This window comes from Lactuca sativa, chromosome 7, assembly GCF_002870075.4.
Source record: "Lactuca sativa cultivar Salinas chromosome 7, Lsat_Salinas_v11, whole genome shotgun sequence".
NCBI classification, from domain to species: domain Eukaryota; kingdom Viridiplantae; phylum Streptophyta; class Magnoliopsida; order Asterales; family Asteraceae; genus Lactuca; species Lactuca sativa.
In genome coordinates, this window is record NC_056629.2 from 67,887,984 (window position 1) to 67,895,282 (window position 7,299).

Below are 7,299 nucleotides of genomic sequence, written 5' to 3' on the forward strand. Positions count from 1 at the left end.
TACAGCGAGGCACTAAGCCATCTTCATCAACTGCTCCGGGGATGTACCTGTCTAATGCTAACCTGAGAATACAAGTTATTTGAAAAGCGAGTATCAGCATTTTTACAAATGTTGGTGCGTTCATAAGTATTTAGTGTCATTTTGTCAAATAACTTTATGAAGTAGTAGTTAAGTGTTTACTGTGTATTAGAGTTCTTTTCCAGAAAATCCTATATTTTCTTTAAATAAAGCAGCCTTCTACCAAGACTAGTCAGTGTTATGTGGTAAAAAGTAGTTTTCCTAAATTGTTTTCATTACCAAAATACTGAATTTGATTATTAAAGAAAGTAACGACATCAGGGAATAACATACGCCTCAGCAGTGAGGACTGCTGACTAAGGTAAAGAATCATAGACTCCAGGAGAGTATCGAACGAACGACACACCTGGTTTAGTCTAATCAAGTGGAGACACAGACCCCAGGAGGTACCAAATGAAAGGTACGACTGGTAAGGTCCAGAACAGTGAATACAAACCACAGACAGTATCAAATGAAAGATACGTCTAGCAAGGTCAAAAAACAGTGAACACAGTGAATACAGTGGATTCTATGAATACAGTGGATACAGACCCCAGACAACATCAAATGAGGGATACGTCTTGTAAGGTCAAAACAGAGGAGACAGACCCCAGACAATATCAAATGAAAGATACGTCTTGTATGGTCAAACAGTGTGACTCTGAAAATGAATTACCAGCATATAGTGTAAATTGCTGGCGAAATACCGTTACCTTAAGGCCATGAATCATAAGGTGACCCGGGATACTCGTAACCATACTGACTAGAGTTCCAGACGCCCTACAAGCATCTATAAGATGTGACATTTGTCACCCGTTGGCTTGGTAGGCCGGGACTGTAGCTAGCAGTCTGGGTGCGGGGTTGTCAATCCCGTATAGATCTATACACACAATGTCCGCCCTCCCTATAGGAGATTCTGGTTACCGACTAGACGACGGAGAAGGCCGTGTCCTGAAGATGCCTCCCAAATAGTGGGTAGAGACTTCCAAATAGTGGGTAGTGTGAAAGTGCTGAACTAGAGGTAGAGACTTCCCAATAGTGGGTTTCTAATGTAAGTGTAGGCTAGAGGTAGAGACTCTTAACTGAACTGACTAGAGAATTCCTATATGTCCATGCTCATATTGTAACACCGTAAATTTCCAAAATAATTTTTTTCACAAATATAAAAACATTTCTCATTTAATTTCATAAAACGTTAAGTTTAGAATTCCAAATCATGTCATGCAATCCCAAGATCTCATAAATACATATCAAAAGTCCCCTGAGTGTGTACGGATCAAGTCGGCGCCTTCCCACGGTCATCGCTAGTACCTGAAACAACAACACTAACATTGTAAGCACGAAGCTTAGTGAGTTCCCCACAATACCACACATAAAACACATATTAGCCACTCGAGGTTGTAAATCTATGGGTCCGTGCACCCAGACTCTGTGAACCCTCAGGTTCTAACTCTAGGAACCTTCCGGTCCCAACTCTGTAAACATGCACAGCATAATCACATAGAAATAATGCAGTACAACACATAGCATACACATAACATACACACACCAACACATAGCTCTGATTACCTACTTAAGGTAAAGTATAGTGAGAAGACTCACCTCGCGTGTCTCGGTATCTCACGAATCCTGGAAATCCCCCATGCTCGATCCTCCGAGCTCTAATCCTCCTATAATATCACATGACTCTAATTAACACTTTTTATCTCTAAGGTTGACTATCCCTAAGAAGTCAACACAGGTCAACTCTGGTCAATGGTCAACTTTGACCGGACTCGGCGAGTGCACAAGGGCAACTCGGCGAGTCTAGACGTTTCCACCAACACCTTAGGATTCCCTTTTTACTCGTCGAGTACTCCCCCTGACTCGACGAGTTCCACCTGGCAGAATCGCGGGGCCACCCCGACTCAACTCGCCGAGTTCCAAGAACAACTCGGCGAGTCCCAGTTCGACTCAGTCCACCTGTCAACCCTCTCTAACTTGCCCTGACTCACTGAGTCAACCCATGACTCGACTGGACCACTCACTGGCCGGTCCAAGGCAATCTTCAAGCTACTCGTCGAGTCTGTTCATCAGACTCGGCGAGTCCATGCCATGCAATCGCTCAAACTCGCTTCTATGGTCAGATCTGTTCCAACAATTCATAGATCTGGCCTTTCTAGACTGATTCACCACGTAAAGCCCCAAACTTGATGCACATACAACCTCTATATGGCTATAAATGAAGGAATGCCAACAAATATCACTACCCAAGGTCATGACCTCCATTGCTCTCCATAAAGCTTGATGAATGAGGCTCTCTGGACCTCTATGGATCCAGATCCAAAGCCTCATCACTAGCAAGGGACTATTTGGCCATCAAATCAACTCAACAAGGCCACAAGAAACCCTAAATCCAACTATACTCCACAAAACAGAAGATGAACCAAAATCATACCTCTACATCGATGATCTAAGCTTCAAATCCGCAGAATAGCAACCTCCTTTGCCTCCTCTTGGCTAGAACCTCCCTCCTCTTTGCTAGACAACACACAAAGGTCAAGAAATGCTTCCTTTCTCTCCCAAATCGCCAAAGCACTCTAGGGTTTCTCTCTATGGACCGTTGGGTACAAATGACGACCATATGGCCCTTTAAATAGGTCCCAAACCCGAGAAATTAGGGTTTCATTAAACAGCGCGGACTCGCCGAGTCCAGATCCTGGACTCGCCGAGTCTAATCAAATCCCGCGTCCAGAATCGCGATCCTACTCGGCGAGTTTGAGCTCCAACTCACCGAGTCCCCTCTCAAAACACCAAAAATCAAAGCAATAAAGGATACCTGGAAATCCGGACTGTTACAACTCTCCCCCACTAGAACTAGACTTCGCCCTCGAAGTCTCGCTCTGAAAATAGCTCCGGATGTTGCTCCCGCATCTCGTGCTCCGGCTCCCAGGTCATCTCCGATCCCTTCCGGTGTTGCCACTGAACCAACACCAGAGGTACCTCCTTGTTCCTTAGAACCTTGATCTTCCGATCCCTGATGGCCACTGGCCTCTCGGCATAATTCAGGCTCGCATCCACCTGAATATCCTCTAATGGAACCACTGCTGACTCATCGACTATACACTTCCGCAATTGCGACACATGAAAAGTGTCGTGAATCTGCCCTAACTCTGCGGGCAATTCCAAACGATAGGCTACCCGGCCTACCCTCGCAATCACACGAAAAGGCCCAATATACCGGGGCCCCAACTTGCCCCTCTTTCTGAATCGGATCACTCCTTTCCAAGGAGAGACCTACAGGAGAACGAAGTCGCTGACCTGAAACTCAAGCTCGGACCGACGTCTGTCTGCATAACTCTTCTGACGGCTCCGGGCGGTCAATAACCTTTGTCTGACCCGCTGAATCTGCTCTGTCGTTTGAAGCACGATCTCTGTACTGCCCATCACTCTCTGCCCAACCTCTCCCCAGCAAATGGGGGTCCGACACCTCCTACCATACAACAGCTCAAAGGGTGGCATACCAATGCTCGAATGATGGTTGTTGTTGTAGGAAAACTATGCCAAGGGTAAATACGCATCCCAGCTACCCCCGAAATCCAACACGCATGCTCGAAGCATGTCCTCAAGCGTCTGAATCGTCCGCTCACTCTGACCGTCTGTCTGGGGGTGATATGCGGTACTAAAATGCAATCTAGTACCCAACTCCTCATGAAATTTCTTCAAGAATCTGGAAGTGAAACGCACATCACGGTTCGAAACGATCGAGATCGGCACCCCATGCCGAGATACCACCTCTCTCACATATATCTCTGCCAACTTCTCCGCTGAAGAACTCTCACTGATGGCAAGGAAGTGAGCGCTCTTCGTCAATCTATCCACAATCACCCAAATTGCATCAACTCCTCTAGCAGTTCTCGGCAATTTGGTGATGAAATTCATAGCGATTTGTTCCCACTTCCACTCGGGAACCTCCAATGGCTGCAACTTGCCATGCGGTCTCTGGTGCTCGGCCTTAACCCTGCGGTAGGTCAAGCACCTGTCAACAAACCAGGCGACGTCCCTCTTCATACAGGGCCACCAATACTCTCTCCTCAAATCCAAATACATCTTTGTAGCCCCCGGATGAATCGAAAATTTCGATCGATGAGCCTCTTCCATCAAAGTAGTACGCGTACCGCCCACAAATGGTACCCAAATCCGACCCTGAAAAGTCATAAGCCCTCGACCATCCGTAACGAACTCTGAAACCAAACCAACGACCCGTTCCCTCTTCTGCATCTCCGGTCGCACAGCCTCGGCCTGTGCCCCACGAATGGCATCCAATACCGGAGCTATCACGGTCAATCTCAAACATACATCTCGCAGTGGAGTGCTCTCCGCCCTGCGGCTCAACGCATCGGCCACCACATTGGCCTTACCCGGGTGGTATAGGATCTCACAATCATAATCTTTGACCACATCTAACCACCTCCTCTGCCGCATATTTAGGTTGGGCTGATCCATCAAGTACTTCAAACTCTTATGGTCCGTGTATATCGTACACCGAACCCCATACAAGTAGTGACGCCAAATCTTGAGGGCGAACACTACTGCCCCCAACTCTAGATCGTGCGTGGGATATCTCGTCTCATGAGGCTTCAGCTGCCTCGATGCATAAGCTATCACATGTCCCCTCTGCATCAACACCGCTCCCAGCCCCATAATCGATGCATCACAATATACTACAAAATCCCCCATCCCTTCCGGGAGAGCTAATACCGGGGCTTCGCACAACCTTTGGCGAAGGGTTTCAAAGGAGGTCTGCTGCTCGGGACCCCATGAGAATGCAACACCCTTTCGGGTTAATCTGGTGAGTGGCACTGCGATCTTGGAGAAATCCTTGATAAATCTCCGATAATACCCCGCCAATCCAAGGAAACTCCTGATCTCAGAGGGTGACTTCGGCACCTCCCAACTCATCACTGCCTCAACCTTGGCCGGATCGACCATTATCTCATTCTGATTAATGAGATGTCCAAGGAACTGAACCTCCCGCAACCAGAAATCGCACTTGGAGAACTTTGCATAAAGCTTCTCCGATCTCAGAACCCCAAGGACCTCCCTCAAATGCTCCTCATGCTGCTCTCTAGATCTCGAATATACCAGAATATCATCGATAAATACAATCACCGACCGATCCAACATCGGCCTGCATACCCTTTTCATGAGATCCATGAACACAGCCGGGGCATTGGTGAGCCCAAAAGGCATCACCACAAACTCATAATGCCCATAACGCGTCCTGAACGCTGTCTTCTGGACGTCCCCATCCTGCACTCTCACCTGATGATATCCTGACCTCAAGTCGATCTTAGAGAACCAAGATGCTCCCTGCAACTGATCGAATAAATCATCAATCCTCGGCAACGGATAACGGTTCTTGACCGTCAGCTTATTCAACTCCCGGTAATCAATGCACATCCGGTGTGAACCATCCTTCTTCTTGACGAACAGAATAGGTGCTCCCCACGGCGAGTTGCTCGGCCGAATAAATCCCTTCCCCAGCAACTCCTGAAGCTGCAAGGACAACTCCTGCATCTCTGGAGGTGCAAGACGATAAGGCACCTTAGCAATAGGTGCGGCCCCTGGAACCAGATCAATACCAAACTCCACTTGCCTCACAGGAGGCACACCCGGCAACTCCTCGGGAAAAACATCTGGAAACTCACGCACCACCGGTACCTCCTCAACCGAACTCGGTCTCTCGGAAGTCGCTCGCGTATCCATCACATACGCTACAAAACCCTTACAGCCCTGCTGTAGACACTGCCTTGCCCTAGCGGCCGAACAAAAAGTTGATCCTAAACGTGTACCCTCGCCGTACACTGAAAGAACTCCTCCACTAGGGTTTCGTATGGTCACTAGCTGACGCTCGCAGTCGATAACCGTGCCGAATCGGCTCAACCAGTCCATGCCCACAATGACACAGACATCACCCATCGCAATAGGAATCAGATCAATCAGAAAATCGACCCCGAAAATCTCTAACACGCATCCCCGGAGAACCTCCGTGGCACAAATCACTCTATCGTCAGCTATGGAAACTCTCAGAGGTCGACTCAATGCCTCACGACTAACACTGATATGCTGACTAAAGGCCGAAGATACAAAAAACCGACTCGCACCCGAGTCGAATAACACTAAAGCAGGTACAGAGCTCACAAGAAAAGTACCTACGCATAACATAATATAAGCATAATATCTCAACATCAAAATAAATACATGAAAGGAAACATACCAGCTACAACATCGGGCGCATCGCGGACCTCCTCCGCAGTCAGCTGGAAGGCCCTCCCTCGAGCTCTCAGCGCCTCGACCTTCACGGGCCGACTCTTAGTAGCTCTGATGGCGGCAGGAGCAGATCCCTGAGATGCTCCGCGCAACTGCGGACACTCGGCCTTCCGGTGTCCGGTCTGGTTGTAGTGAAAACACACTGCAAACCCCTTGGGGCAGTCCCTGGCCATGTGCCCCTCCCTGCCACATTTATAGCAAGACCCCGCTCGACAAACTCCGTCATGACCCTTGCCGCACTTCCCGCAAGTGCGGCCCTTCTAGCTCCCTGGTTTGGGATCAGCGGGCTTGGCTTGCTTGGATACCGGTTGAGACTGTTCCGGTCGCCGATCCCTCCCCTGAGACTCCGCCTCCTCCCTGGCCTGAGTCGCAAGCTCAATCTCCCTCTTCCGGGCATTTGCCTGAAGCTCAGCAAATGTTCGGTACGAGGAGTTCGCAGCGAACTCCCGAATATCCCGCCTCAGAATGCTCAAGTAGCGGCTCATACGTGCCTGCTCAGTGGACACGTGCTCAGGGCAGAACATCGCCCTCTCCTGGAACATCCTCGTGATCGCTGTAACTGACTCACTACCCTACTTGAGGGTCAGAAACTCCTGTGCCAAACGCTCCCTCTCCACCTGGGGAATGTACTCATCCCGAAACATGGTAGTGAACCTCTCCCAGGTCACTGCCGAAAGCTCAGCAGGCGTATATTGCGCCGTAACAAACTTCCACCAGTCCTTCGCTCCCAAGCGAAGCTGGTTCAACGCAAACCGAACCTTCAAATGCTCAGGAGACGAGCAAGTGAAGAAACACCCCTCAATATCAGATATCCACCTCATAGCTGCCACCGGATCCTGAGTCCCATCAAACTCTGGTGGTTTTGTGTTGCTGAACTCACGGAACAGCAACGCATCACCACCTTGCGGCCTCGCAGCAGCAATCACTGCA